The sequence below is a fragment of the Macrotis lagotis genome, chromosome 7 (genome assembly GCF_037893015.1).
Source record: "Macrotis lagotis isolate mMagLag1 chromosome 7, bilby.v1.9.chrom.fasta, whole genome shotgun sequence".
Taxonomy (NCBI): Eukaryota; Metazoa; Chordata; class Mammalia; order Peramelemorphia; family Peramelidae; genus Macrotis; species Macrotis lagotis.
The window spans coordinates 25187910-25203363 of NC_133664.1; the positions used below are offsets into that span (position 1 = coordinate 25187910).

Consider the following 15454-nt stretch of genomic DNA (forward strand, 5'->3'; position numbering starts at 1 on the left):
TACTTGAGGTGCTCACAATCTAATATGGGAGAAAATATGCAAAAAATAAGTACAAATAATCATACATGCAGGATAAATAAGAAAAAATAACAGAAGGAAGGCACCAGAATTAAAGGATTGGGAAAGTCTTCCTGTAGAAGGTGGGATTTTATCTGGAGCTGGAAAGAAGCCAGGCAGCAGACAGATTTTTGTATTTGATCCTAGAAAGTAGAGGGACCAATGGAGTTTAGTGAGCATGAGGGTAACATGGTCAGAGTTGAATGGAGGCTGTATTGAAAAGTGAGGGAAGAGACTTGAAGGCAGGCAGAGCCAGCAGCAGGACACTGCGGCAGTCGGGGGGGGGGGGTGAGAGGGGTCTCACTCAGGGAGGGGGCAGTGACAAAGGACTGGGGAGATGTTGTAAATCTGAAATCAACAGGTCTTGACAACAGATTGGAAATGGGGGTGGGGGCGCAGGGTAGATAGTGAGGTGCCAAGGAACACCACTAAATGGTGAACTTAGGGGAGGATGGTGATGTCCTTGATAATATCAGGGAAAGTTTAGGGAAAAGATTAAAGGTCAGTAGAGAGGATAGGGCTGGATAAATAGATTTTATTAGCAGCAGCAGCAGCAGCAGCAGAGAGATGATAATTAAATCTTTTTTTTTTAGGTTTTTTGCAAGGCAAACGGGGTTAAGTGGCTTGCCCCAAGGCCACACAGCTAGGTAACTATTAAGTGTCTGAGACCGGATTTGAACCCAGGTACTCCTGACTCCAGGGCCGGTGCTTTATCCACTATGCCACCTAGCCGCCCTGATAATTAAATCTTGATGAGCTGATGAGATCACTAAATGAAAAAGTATGGAGGGAAAATAGAAGAGGGCTCAATATCTGTCCTGTGCAACACTCAGGATTAGTGGGTGCCCTAGATGAAGATTCTGGGTGTCAAAATTTTAACATATATTTACTTATTTCTCCATTGTTTCTTAAAAAAAACTATAGCTTTAGTTGTGTAAAATTATTTTAGCTTAATCATATAAAACTCACTGATTTTGTCTCTGATGATTTTCTTCTGTCCACTCTCTCAAAAGTTGAAGTTATTTCTTTTTCTTCCACTTTTTAAATTCTCTCCCTCACCACTTACTTGCCCAACCACTGAGAAGGCAAGAAATGATATCCATCAAACATATGAAAGAATACAAAACGTATTTCCACATTAGCCAAGTTCTTCCCCCCCTCAAAAAAAAAAGCAAGAAAAATACAGAGAAAAACTATGTTTCAGTCTGCATTCTGAGTCCATTTGTTCTTTCTCTGGAAGTGAATAGTATTTTACATTATGAGTCTTTTGGAATTGTAGTAGCTTGTTGCATTGGTCAAAGTAAATAATTTGATTATGTTCAGAATATTGCTATTACTGTGTAGATTATTCTCCTGGTTCTACTCATTTTACTTAGGATCATTTCATAAAAATCTTCCCAGATTTCTCTGAAATCATCCCCTTCATCTTTTCTTATAGTACAATAGTATTTCATCAAATCCACATACCATCTCTTGTTCACCTATTTCCCAATTAATGGATATCCCCTCCATTTCTGATTCTTAGCCACCAAAAAAAAAAACTAAAATTTTTTTTACTTATAACCCTTTTACTTCTCCATGGTCTCTTTGGCAATGTCTAATGACCTTTACTCTTTCATGCCCCCTCAGGCAGGGGCATGTATGCAGACAGGGCAGGAAAACACCTTTTGGCTTCCTGGGGGTAATGAGGATCACCTGTTTTGTCACAGTGCCTTTTGAGGGTTGGGGACACTTTCCAGACTGTGGAGGCTCAAGAAAGCAACCTTTCATGTCCTTCAATTTAGGCCTTGTTTTCTTTCCTTTTTTTTTTTTTTTGTAACTAGTCAAGCTGCTTTTTGTCTAGGTGCCTCACTGCATTTCCAATTCTATTTACTGTGCACCAGACACTGTACTAGGTAGTAAAGACACAAATGAGAAAAATGGCACCCCTGTTCTCAAGGAGCCTACAAGGGAAAGAAGCAGCACCCAAAGGAAGCTGAATGAAGGAGGGACCCGAGGGGCACCTCTGGCATTGGGGGAACCTTGCTCCAAGGATGGAGATTCCAGTTCTTGCCCTTTCTAAAAAAAACTCTAAAACTAGACTCTAAAGAATTTACTGATATTCCCCCAAATCCTCCAATCAGAGAGCAGAGGAGGCTGTGGAAGGTGGGGAGGTAGGGAAGATACAAGGCTGGGGTGATGAGGTTTAAAATGATCCATTTATCCTGAGAGGAGCATCTGGTTTCATAGTTAAAACCAAGTACACTGAACTGACAAAAACAAACCCCTTCATGTGACACCAGTCACCTTGCTGACACTGTTTCTAGAAATGAAGTGTTCATTCCATAGGGGCCTGCTCTGTTCAAACAACTTCAGAAGCATTGTAGTCAGTGCTTGGCCACCAACTTAAGAAGAACATTGATAGTGCACCAAAGACAAAGGGGTTGATGAATGGCCTCAAGTCCATAGAGAAGTGTTTGAAGTAACATTAGCCTGGAGATGAAGATTCATACACAATAGCAGTCTTGAAATATTTGGAGTTTATCATGTGGAAGAAAGTTTGAACATGCCTTGTTTTACCTCTGAGGTCAGAAACAGAGGAAATAAGTGGAAGACACAAAAAAATAAATTTAGAGTTAATGTCAGGAAAAACTTCTTAACGTGAGCCATCCAAGAGGAATCAGTGCTCATGGGCAGGAGATGCCCTCTTAATGAAGCTCTTGGAGCACAGATTATTGTTGGATATATTACAGTGGCATTTAGGGTTGGACTAGATGCTTGCACAGTCCTTCCCAAGTCTAAAATTCTGGGATTCTGTTTTTAATTAATCTATTACTTGGTGGTTTTTTAGTGTGGATTTATCAAACTAATATATTTATTCACTGGATTCTTTTTCTGAGTCCTTTATTCCAGTAATATCAAATTCAAATGAAAGCCATTAAACTGTACCTAAGACTCCTTGAAGGCTGCATATTAACTTAGAAAACTACAAATAATATTATCTATGTTTTTATATTTTATTTTGTTAACTATTTCCCAATTACATTTAAATCTGATTTCTCCCTAAGGAAGATTGCAGCTGCATGTCTGACACTTCTGCTTTATTCTATTCCTTTACCTATTTCTGTCTTCCAGTATCAGGCTCAGTGTATATTTTGTTATTTGATGGTGCTAACTCTTCTTCACTAGTTTTCTTTTCCATACTTCTTTTGATATTTTAGCCCATCTGTTTTTCCCCTGAAAATTGTTATGATTTTATGTAATTCTATGAAATAACCTATTGGCATTGTACTTAGTATGAGAAATATTGCATTTTTTTTTAGTTTTTTTGCAAGGCAATGGGGTTAAGTGGCTTGCCCAAGGCCACACAGTTAGATAATTATTAAGTGTCTGAGGCTGGATTTGAACTGAGGTACTCCTGACTCCAGGGCCAGTGTTCTATCACTGTACCACCTAGCTGCCCCAAAATATTGCAATTTTTACTATACTTTTTAAAATCTAATCATGAGCAGAAAATATCCCACATTTACTTAGTTATTTCTTAGTCTCAGTAAAAATTATTTAAGTTGCTTTTCCATAGATTTCTTGTATAAATCTCCCAATTTCAATTTTCCCAATTACTGTCTTTCAAATAGCTGCCAAAGTGATAGTCCTAACACAGATATCTGAGCATGTCATTCCCCTGTTCAGAAAGTGCTAGGGCTTCTCTATTGCCTCCATAATAAACTATAAACTCTTCTGTCTGGCACTTATGGCCCTTCAAAATCCGGTTCCGCCTTGCCTCTCCAGAATTATTAAACATTATTTTCCTTCAGGCATTAAAGTCTAGTTCATAGAATTACAAACTAAAATTAGATTATAGAAGTTAGAAATGTCTTTTCCACCTAAAGAACCTCTCAGTTCCGAACTCAAACTTAAACTAAAGTCAGTCATAGCAAAGCATAATTTCTAAAAAAAAAAAAAAAGAAGAAGAAGAAGAAGAAGAAGAAGAAGTCAGACTCCTTGTTCTGGAGACCCAGGGGAAAAAAAAAACCTTAAAACTTAGGTAGAAATAATATCTAGGGTCTCCCCAAAAAGGTGAATTAAGATATTGAATATATAATGTAGATCAGAAGAGTGGGTAGCTATTATTTCTGCCATTCCATGCCTTCTCCTCTGACCCTACCTTTCAACATAAAAAGCTAAAAATGTGAATTATAAAGACTTACAATGTGCTAGGGACTTAACATTCTTATAATCTCCCAGGAAGCTATATTTACAAATCCTCCATTTAGATTATAAACACCTTGAGGGTAATGACTGTCTTTTGATCTTATTGTGTCCCTAGCTCTTAGCCAGTGCCTGGTCAACAATAAGTTGCTTAACAAATGCTTGTTAATTGGTTTATTGATCACAGAATGAGTTCCTTTCACTTTCGAATGACTCTGAAATAGCTGAGCAACTTCCTCAAAATTCATGTCTTCTGGAAAACCAAGTCAGGTCTTAGCTCATCCTGGAGGCTGCAGAAAACTTAAAGGGAGCATTTCCCATAGTGCAGGGGTCACAGACTGAGGGTCAACCTAAGAACTCTATTACCTTTGAAATTTTCAAATTATCTCCCAGGCTGGAATCATCCAGGGATTGATGTTTGGACACCTATGCCCAAAAAGGAAAAAGAGAAGCCAAGAATCCCAAATCCAGGCTTAGGCTCAGCTAAACAAACATGTGCTCCAAGCTCTTTCCTCCCAAGAGGAGCCCCAGTTGGCAGTCATTTTTTTCTAAGGCCTAAGTGGGCCAAATAAGGGAATAGTTCAATCATCCTAATGTTCTTCAGAGTACAGATGAACTCCATGAATGTTCTAATGGGATTTCTCAGACTGCCCTCATACAGAGCATAACATACTGGGACTAGGAACTAACTGTCCCCAGGCCAAGAGTGCTCTCCCTTCATGCTCAGACAATCTTCTTCCAAATCTCAGTACAAATACTCCCTTCTAAAGGACAGCTTTCCTGATTTCCTCCAGCTCCTAATGCCTCCTTGCCACGATATGCATTCATTGTGTATGATATATTAGTATATATCTATTGTTAATACTTTATATATGAACATACTGTTTTCATGGGGTGTAGGGTATGTTCAAGGAAGACTAGTACCTATGGTGTGAGAGGCCAAGACCTTTTCAGGCTGCTTTCCACCTCTAATGTCTTCCTGAGCCACCTAACTCTCATCTGTGGCTCCAAGAAGCTGTAGCATGCACAGGAGCCACACCCCATTAAACCATTTTGGCAAGCAGGCTTGAGGTTGAGGGTAACCATGGGAGTCTCAAACTCATCAATGAGTTGTGGGGGTGTCTACTCCAAGCATGTAAAGTCTTTCACTGGTAGAATGGGCAGATGTGAACACTGTTCCAACAGCCACGAAGGCAGCTGAAGCAGGTTCTTAGAGCTTGGTTAGGCATAGAAGATACCAAGGTCATTCACTACATCTAGAGACATCACCAATTGTCTTGACTCTGTCTTGTCATTAGATTATGATGACTGTGGAAGAGAAAGTAAGGCCAATGACTTTGGGCAACTCTACCTCACATAAATCCAATTTATACGCACACATCAAAAGACATCACCCATTACCATTTTACCATTCCTCAAAAGTCCTATAGTGACCAGCAAGTGATGAAGCAGCAGGTGCAGATTCACAGGGAACTATGGTCATAATCCTGCACATAGGCAGCCCAGGCCATAGGGTCATTTCCCCACTGAAAGTTGCAGTGGAATTTGGCAGCCACTGGGTTACTGAGCAGCCCTTTTAAAGATCACACTGCTCACCTCCTGATGTGAAGAAGGGGCTAGAAAAAGTACCCTAAAAATTGTCTGCTTACCTAACCCTGGCCTGATTACCTCAGTAGGTGGGGATCCCACAGTGCAGCAGACACACACACACACACACACACACACACAATCTAAAAAAAACTTCTTCAAAGAAGATTCCACATACCATCAGAAAATAGAACATGTGCACACTCACAGACAACTCAAGATCCAATAGACATGAAAGACAAATAGCTCTTGTTGCAAGAGAACTCAGCAGGTATCATATCCAAATAGCAGCCTTGAGTGAAACAAGGCTTACGGAAGTTGGAGCTGGATACACATTTTTCTAGAGGGGAGCTCTAGGAAGCTGGGATGGGTTTTGCATTCAAAACTAATCTAGTCTAGGGGTGATAATCAACCTTGATGGACTTGTTCATTCCATCAGTGCAACACTCAGGGGCAATTTGGGGTTATCTGCGATGGAAGACAAAAATCTGTATCCTGAGAAAGAATTGTGTAGTTTGAACAAAGACCAAAGACTATTACCTTTAATTTAGAAGGGAAAAAAAGCTGTTATTATATTATGTAATTTTGCTATCTCTTATACTTTATTTTTCTTCCTTAAGGATATGATTTCTATCTCATTACATTCAACTTAGATCAATGTATACCATGGAAACAATGTAAAAACTAACAGATTACCTTCTGGGGGGGGGGAAGCAAGATTGGGGAAAAATTGTTAAACTCAAAATAAAAAAAACTTTCTTAAAAAAACTTAATCTAGTCAACAAAAGGAGAGAACAATAGAGTCATGACAATGCAATTTACAGTTCTTGTCCCTGGGCACGAGGGCCACGAGATCTGCCCTGCACTCTCTTGAAGTACTGTGTGCTCTCCAACACTTAGGAAGGAGGCTGATGGTTTAGAAAAGGGCCCCAGAGAAGCCAACCAGAATTTGTGTTGTATGAGGATTGCAGCCTAGAGATTTGAGGGGGGGGACCTCTCACTGACTCTGGGGTTGAGGGGTGTGCGTTTGGACCCATCAGGCAGGAATGGCCCAGGGGGCTCACCTTGAGAGCCTGCCGACCATCCACACTAGACTGAGATTTCCTGTCAGGGACAAATTGTGCCTTTGTGTCAGCTACTGTGTTTCGTAACTCAGGGAAGGCCCTCATGATGTGGCAACTGGTCTGATCCTGTGTGTTCAGGCATTGTTAATAAACGCATGTGCATTCTGGTGGTGTCAGGAAGAGGTTGTCCTGGGCTGTGGACCGCCCTGCCAGGGTAATCCACCCCCCCCCCCACATACACACACACCCAAGCCCTGGAAGGGTGTCATCCATCCAGGACCAGATCCCATAGAGTCCTGCCTCCACTGCCTGGCTAAGTGGATCCTTCAGTAACCCATATGTGGAGTTGGACTGACTCCTCCAGATGCCCCTCTTGTAGAACTCAGAGCTCTACAATGCTAAAATAATCAAGGCCAACATAGTAGGATCTCAGAGGAGAACTACAATTCTGTGTTAGTCTTTTCTACAGATCTCCCAGCTTTGACCTCAGGAGCCGTGCTGTTGCCTGATCCTATAGCCTTCCATGAACAGATGGAATTTCCCCTGCCCTTGAACTCTTCTACATCTAAACACTCTCCCTTTTCCTTGCCTCCAGTTCACTTTTACTTGCAATATGTTACTTTTGACAAATAGATGGAGAAGCATAGTGAATATGTACAGCTTTCTTTTTTTAAAACGCTTCCCTCCTCGCCCCCCAGCAGACACAACACACGCTGCTGTGAATAGAGTAGATGTTCTGTGTCATGTCTTGTAATGATGATGATGTTTGTTCTTTGTTCTTGAATAAGACCACACATCAGGGAGGTGATACATGATAAGCACATGAGCTGGATTGGAGTGTGGGAGTGCTGGGCTAAGTTACCAGTTTCACTTTCTCCTCCAGAGCTATCTGGGTCCAGTGGGCAGATATGAATCAGGACAACTGGAGATGGTCCTGGATGGGAAGCAATCAGGGTGAAGTGACGAGTAAGAGTAAGTAGGAGTCCAGTGTTTGAGGCTGAATTTGAACTGAGGTCCTCCTGACTCTAGGGCTGGTGCTTTATCCACCTCACCTAGTTACCCTCCATTTAGGGCCAGTGCTGTGTTAGTATTCTAAATATCAGTACTGTTCCCCTGTTCAGGTGAAGATATTTCTTTTTGTTAGTGTTTTTGTATTCCAGACTTGAGATTTCAGAGGCAAAATAGTCTTCCCAATTATAGATTTCACTGAACATCTTAGGCATCAAGTCATTTAGAATGTTGTTCAAAAGATAGGTCTTAGAGTTTGTAAAATAAAAATTTCCCATATTATTTCTGCATTGCTTTCCACTTGGAGGTAGATACAGGAAATAGGGCAGATACTCCCACTTCTGGATTGAACTTGAACCTGGGGGTTTATTTCCAACCATCTATACTGACTCAGGCTCTTGACCTCTGTACCCCAGGCAGCTTTCTAAGACTCTAAAATTGAAGAACAGTTGCCCATCAGCATCAATAAAAGGAAGTTACCTTATCAGGAATTCCCAGATACTGTACTAGTTTTTGAACCCAGGCAAATCATTGAACCTGTTTGCCTTAATTTCCTCTGCTACAAAATGTGGGTCTCAAGCCTGCACCTGCCTTATAGGGTTATTGTGAGACTTAAATGATGTGAAGCCCTGGGTGGACTGACCCCTGCCCATTCTGGCATTTGTTGTTATGCTTTTGAGTATTGTGGGGTGTCTTTACAAATGGGGAGCTAATTTTGCCTGTGCCCCAGAAGAGCTCCAAGGGTAGACACCTTTAGGGACTAAACTCTAGGATCCCACCCCCAGAAAAGAACAGGTACCACATTTCATCAGAAGTTGTAACTAGCTGAAAGTGATCTGGCAGGCATTAAGAAGTCTAGTTTCTTAGTGACTTGATAGTTTTTTTGGTAGGAGTATAAACAATGAAAATGCAAAATTTAACATCTGGTTCCTTGTGACATGAAATTTGTTCTGAAATTTCATGTAAAAATTTTTGTGATATAATTCACTTCTCTTTTAACATGCCCTCTGAGAATGAGTCAGAAGAACTGGAAATATTTAGCCTGGGAAAGAGAAGACTTGGGGGGGACCTGATAAATATCTTCCAATAATTGCTGGTCTTCCCTGTGAGGGGAGGGTATAGACTTATTCTGTTTGTTCTCAAAGAGAAGTAACAAGAACCATGTTGAGACACATTGCAGAGGGACAAACTTAGAGTGAATGTCTGGGAAAAACCTCCTAATAAACAAGGCTGAAAAGAAGTGGAATGAGTTGGGACCTGTGTAGGAGGAGTGGGGATCCATCGCCTCCTTGGAAATATTCAGGTAGAGACTGGATGATCAATTATCTGGTATAGAAGAGGGAGATTTTCTTTTGTGTAACTTAGATGGCCAACAAGTCCCCTTCCAGCTCCTAGAATCAGTGATTCTCTGACATCATAGGGGAGTTCCTTTTTAGAACAACATTTTATAAAACTATTTTTTATGTAATAGCAGTTTCCATTTTCATGGATAGTTCAGTGAATTCCACATCATATTTAGAGCACTAACATAAACAGCAGTGTAAAGATTTGTTTTTTGTTGAAAAAACTCCTCTGTCCTTCCCTCAATAAAATTTCTATTTAGAATTCTAAAATATTTTATAATTGGGGGGGATCTAATCAACTTAGATCATTGATTTTTTTTAAAAAGCCATATACTATGAGTTAGCCTGACTTAAATAATTCTATATTTTTTGTCGTGAGTCTTAAGTATTTTGAATTACTGGTGTTTGGTCTTGTCTGTCTCTTTGTGACCACATGGACTATCCTCCACTACCTCCTCATCTGTCCAATAGGCCAATTCCTTTATAATCACTACTAGAAAAACCATAACTTTGACTTTATGGACATTTGTTAGCAAGGCGATATCTCTGCTTTTTAGTATGTTGTCCAGATTTGCCTCAGCTTTACTTTCAAGGGACAGGTGTCTTTTAATTTCTTGACTGCAGGCATTGTTATGGTGATCTTTTGAGTCCAGGAATAAAAAAATCTGACACTGCTTCCATTTCTTCTCCCTCCATTTGCCAGGAAGTGATGAAACAGATGCCAGGATCTTAGTTTTTTTCACTGTTAAGATTCAAGTTAGGATCTTCTGATCAAGAGACTTCTTAATTTCTCTTCACTTTCTGCAACCAGTCAGATTGTTTGCATATCTGAGATTGTTGGTATTTTGCAATAAGTCTTAAGATCTGAACCACACCCACTTCAAGTCTCTAGCTCTAATTTACTTGAAGAGATCTGGTTTTTTCCCATTCTCTTGTTGTCTTTTACTTCTTTGCATTGCATTATTTAAGAAAATCATCTTATCTCTCCATAACATTCTCTGGAATTCTGCAATCTGTTGAGGATATTTTCCCCTTCTCCTTTCCCTTTCCTTCTTTCCTCTGCTATTTATAAAGCCTCTTCAATCATCTATTTTGCTTTCTTGCTCTTCTTTTTTATAGGGATGTTTTTTATTGCCTCCTGTACAATATTGTGAATCTCTGTGTACAGTTCTTTAGGCACTCTACCAGATCTAATCCCTTAAATCTTTTCATCACTTCCACTTCATATTTATATGAGATGAAATTTGGGTCAGTTGGTATTCTCTAATTTTCTTCAGTTTGTCTGAATTTTTCAATAAAAAGCTTATGATCTGAACCCTAGTCAGCTCTAGGTCTTGTTTTAATTGACTGGGAAGAGGTTCTTGCTACCTTTGGCTGCAAAGTATATAATCAGTCTGATTTTGGTATTCTTCATCTAGAGATGCCCATGTATAGAGTTCCTTCTGAGTTGTTGAAAAAGTGCTTGCTATGATCAGCAAGTTATCTTTACAAAACTTTATTAGTCTCTGCCCTGCTTCATTTTGTACACCAAGGCCAAACTTGCCTGTTGTCTTTTGATTTCCTTCATTAGCATTCCAGTTCCCTATGTTGAAAGTGGCATCCATTTTTGGTATTATTTCTAGAAAATGTTTTAGGTCTTCATAAACCTGATCAACTGGCATCAATGGTTGGAGCATAGACTTCTATTACTGCAAGGTTGAACATTGGAATTGAACCTGTAGCATTGTCATTATTTTGAGATTCTACTCCAGGACTGCTTTTCTGACCCTTTTATTATCTATGAAGGCTTTTCCATTTCTTCTAAGGATTCTTGCCCTTAGTAGTATATTTACCGATCATCTGAATTAAATTAACCCTTTCCCATCCATTTAAGTTCACTGACACCCAGGATGTTGATATTTAAACTTTGATTATACCGGCTTATCTTTGTTCATATATCTTATACTCCAGGTTCCTGTGGAATATTGATCTTTGCAGCATCAGACTTTCCTTTCTTTCCCAGACTTATCCACAGCCGAACTTCCTTTTGGCTTTGGCCCAGTAGCTTTATCTATTTTAGAGCTCCTTGTCTTCCTCCACTCCTCCCCCTGACTTGTTGGGCACTTTCTGACTCAAGGGACTCCTCTCTTTTGTACTGTCCATGGGGTTTTCTTGGCAAAGATAGGGAACTAGTTTCCCTTTCCATCACTGGTTAACCTTTTTTCTGAAGTCTCAGACCTGCCCATCCTGGGTAGCTGCACAACAAAGCTCATAGTTTCATTGAGAGAAGCCATGACAAGGCAGTGATCTAAGAGGGGGAGTAATTTGACTACTGTCAGTTATATTAACTAGTTCTTTAAATATAAGAGATTATTTAATATTAAATTCTAATTTAGTTAGTGGACTAAATTGATGAATGATCCTTTGAAAGTAAAAATCATTTAAGATTCCTTGTGAATCAAAGGATCTTTTTTTTGGGGGGGGGAGTGGTCATCAGTATTCATTTTGTTTATTTGGAATTTGAATTAGATGGGCTCTAAGATCCCTTCCAATTCAATATGGAGGTGAACAAAATTCCCATTTCCAACACACCTTTCCATGTAGGCATCTAGCCATTGCTTGGAGACACCCAAGGAAAGGGGACATCCCTATTAACTACCTCTCAAGACAACCAATTCCACTTGTAGGCAGTTCTGATTGTTGAGGACTTTTCCTTAGATGAAACCAAAATTTGTTTCTTTTCCCATTTCCTCTCCCAAACAAATCTATTACTGAGGGCCTACAGCACTCATGTTCTCTCTCTCTTCTTCCATTCTCTTTTAAACTTAGAAAAACAATGCCTTCTTCTCATCCTCTGGTAATTTCCATTCTCCGGGATCATCTGGAAATTGCCATCAGTGATTCAGAAGTTTTGTCCCAGTCACATGAATTGAAACTCTTCTAGGGCAACTGGGAGCCTAAATTTCCTCCCTCTCTCCTTACTTATCAGATCATAGCTCCTGTTCTGAGATGCAATGAATTAAAAGCCAGGAGGTCTCTCTCCTGTTTTGCTTAAAAGCCATGGAGCTGGGATGGGAGCTGATAGCTAGCAGAGCATGAAGGGGAGGTGCTCTTTCCCTTGGACCGTTCTTGACTTTCAGCTCCTTTTTGTTTCTTTTTTTTTTCAAGATCAGTCTCCTTCACAAAAGTGCAAAATGACAGTTAAACAGTCCTCTACTCTCCCCATTATCACCCTATCCACTCTGAGTAGCCCCTTCTTTCCTCTGACTCTTCCTCTATCTTAAACTCTGGTACTTTTTTATCTTAGCCTTCCCCAACCAGCCTGGGTGATTCTGAGCTGTAGCTCAGGTGTGTATTTCTGAATACACCTTGATTTACCTGTTCTTCCTTCTTCCGTATTTACTTTTGCAAAATCTGTGTTGATTCATGACAACTGGGCACCCCCAACTTTCTTGTTAAACAGTTGGCCTTTTTATTTCTTGTCAAAATTGTGTCTTTGTATCAGTATGCTGTTTCCAAGTACCTTGAGTGCTTCTCATTCATCCTGTAATTGATATTCACTGTGGAATTTTAGGTTCTGGAATCCTGAGTATTTCTCCTCCAAATCTACTTTCTTTATACTGAGAATGCATTTCATACTAGGCCCCATTTTCTTCTTCTTTGTCACAAATCTAGATGGAATATTTACTTCCTAAAGATCTTAGCAATTTATGCCAAAAATTATTCATTATGATCAAGATGTAAGGAATGCAAGAATGGTTCATCATTAAGAAAATCAATATAATCATATAAAAACAAAAATATCCAAAACCATAAAATATCAATAAATGAGGAAAGTCCCTTTGATAAAGTACAACACTCATGTATACTAAAAACCATAAGCCATAGAAATGTCTAAAACCAGAAGCTTACAATGTGAAAGCACTAGAAGGTTTTCCAGTAAATACAAGAGTAAGGCAAGGATGCCAACTTCCCTCAAAAATGGCAAAGAGTAATAAGAGAAGAAAAAGAAATTAAAAGCATAAGGCTAGGCAGTGAGGAAACACCATCCTTATTTTCTGATGGTAAAATCCTTAAAACTTAATAAAGAATTAATTGTAAGTTTTCCATCATTTCCACCAGTTCTTCCATAATACTGAGAGACCAGCCCAGTGGTTCCCAGCTCTCTCAAAGAATGACATCATCATTAAAGCACATGAAATTGTGAAGTGTTCAACTCTGACCCCTTTCCTACCTCCTTTCCAACCCCATTTCATATTCTATCCAGCATGTGTTTGTTTTTGGGGAAGCAGGGACAGTAACTGTTAATTTTTCATTCTTGTTTCCTTAGCCCATCAGATGCCTAACAGGTACTTAACAGCTCTGACTTGGTTATTTGTTAACTAGTCTCCTTAAAACAATTTCCTTGATATCTGTGACCCTGAATTCTCTTGGTTTTTCTACTTGTCTGATAGGGACACCTTTTATACCCTTTCCTCATTTTGATTTTTGTGATGAGGTTGAGAATCTCAAGGTAGAGGGGAGAAAAGGTTAAGGCCAAGTATTGTTGCTCTTCTTGAGAGACTTACCCAGGAAAGGGCCCAGAGAATCACGAATTGTTGACCAGTCCCAGAACATACAGGTTAGCTTGTGGCCAAATAAAGAGGATGGAAGCACCTGTGATGAGTGAAGTTCACTAAGGGGGCAGGATTTGGCCAGGCAGACTCAAGTGATTTAAAAGAGTAGAGGGGAGATTGCAGATCTTGTATTCCATTGCAGGTCATGAGTTCTGCTAAAGAAATCATTTCAAGCAAATCATATTGCAGAAATAATTGTTAGGAGGTTTACAGAAACGTTCTCTTAAGAACAGGGTCAAGCTCAGAATATCAGCCCCTGGACTGAAAGGCCAAAGCCCAGGGGAGGGATCCTTGGAGAAGCCTAAGAAGGAAGAGAATTTGAGTCCTCAGAATCAAGGCTTTGATAACCTTTCCTTGTGTGATAGACAAAAAGGGAAAGAATATGTCTAGGGAATTGTAGACAGGTGAGTGGTGTCTGCACTCCCTCTGACTCCCCCCCCCCCCCCAAGTCACATCCACAGCACTTAACCTCTGCTCCTGTTTCTCATTCCTTATCACTCAGTCTGAAATCTTGAACTCTTTCCTGTCAAACAGCTGATTATTGATCAGGTCCTCCCAGGGTTTTTCCTCAGCTCTTTTCCTCCTCTTTGGATTCCACTTGCCAGTTCAGTTTCCTCTTTATCTAATCTATTTGTTATCTCCCAAATTGTCCTCTTGTTTGTAGTCTTTCCAGATTAAAGGCAGTTGTACTGCATAGTGATGTCTACTCCAGTGCTCCCAAAGAGCTTGACATTTATGTCTTGTTGCAAAACACTTTGCATGCATTTTATCTTATTGGACCCTACTAATCCTATGAGGAAAATGCTATTGTCTCCATTCTAGAGATAAAGGAAATGGAGACTGAAAGGGGTCAATGATGGAGAGTGAGGGTCACACAGTTCCTGAGGTGGAGACTGAAATTCTCCACAGAGTTCTCCTGATTTCCTAACTTTTCATATTCCTCCCATTCCAGACTGCAGGAATTCTCTTTCACCTGAGGAAAAAAAGGTTAAAATCCTTTTCTGGATTCTCCTTTATTGTCCTCCACCATCTGATCTAATCTATCTAACATGTCTCTTTGTGTCCATCCTAGTCTCTAGCCAAAGTATACTATTTGTCATTCCTTTAATTTGTTCTGTGTCTTTTTGTCTTTTGTTAGTAATATGACTTCTTCATATTCCTTGTTTAGTAAGACAGTGGTCATTAGGTGCTTAACAAATCCACTATTACAATAGTAATTTCATGAATTCTAGTCATTGGACTACCAGGTTGGTTTTGTTTTTTTTAATAAAGGAACAAACTGCTATGAGCTATTCTGTGAGTCCTGATACCAAGTGACCCCTTGGACACTCTTCAGGGAGTTTTCTTAGCACAAGAGCTGTTTCAGCCATTTTTTCTCCAGCTCATTTCACAGATGAAGAAACTGAAGCAGACAGGATACAGTGACTTGACCCAAGGTCACCCAATTAGGAAGTGTCTGAGACTGGATTTGAACTCTGATATTCTGGACTCCAGGCCCAGCACTCTGTGTACTCTGGCATCACCTAGCAGCCCCACACATGAGGAAACGGGCTCAGAAGAGTTCTGTGATTTGTCCATAGTCATGCCAATAAATAGGAGGAGCAGAAGTGAG

The 15454-nt window shown here is 39.9% G+C and overlaps 1 protein-coding gene across 4 annotated transcripts in view; it reads right to left on the minus strand.

Annotated features, from left to right (window-relative positions):
• Positions 1 to 3425, minus strand: part of ZCWPW2 (zinc finger CW-type and PWWP domain containing 2) — a 475923-nt gene extending 472498 nt beyond the window's left edge. For 2 of the 4 annotated variants that reach the window (XM_074195634.1, XM_074195635.1), the window contains exon 1: positions 1027 to 3425. The gene's annotated coding sequence lies outside the window, so the exon portion shown is untranslated. The remainder of the gene's footprint in view (positions 1 to 1026) is intronic. The other 2 variants (XR_012470450.1, XM_074195633.1) reach the window with 2 other exon arrangements.
• Between the last annotated feature and the right edge of the window lie 12029 nt (positions 3426 to 15454).